Raw genomic sequence first — 223 nt, 5'->3', positions numbered from 1 at the left:
ACAGAGTTAACTCCCCAACGGCGCAAACCAGGAACTGGCAAACAAAATAAATCACCCGTCGACATTACTTCAGCCAGAAAAGCCATGTTGCAAACCTACCCGGGACACCAGCCAGGCCATGAGAATGAGGAAACACCAGGAGCTGGGCTCCCCCCGCTGCTCTCCTTCCCTCAGCCCCTTCACCCATGGGGCACACAGGGCAGGGAGCAGTGATGGGGAACTG

Source organism: Egretta garzetta, unplaced genomic scaffold (genome assembly GCF_000687185.1).
Source record: "Egretta garzetta isolate BGI_Z169 unplaced genomic scaffold, ASM68718v1 scaffold326, whole genome shotgun sequence".
Classification (NCBI taxonomy): domain Eukaryota; kingdom Metazoa; phylum Chordata; class Aves; order Pelecaniformes; family Ardeidae; genus Egretta; species Egretta garzetta.
This window is presented reverse-complemented; position numbering follows the sequence as displayed.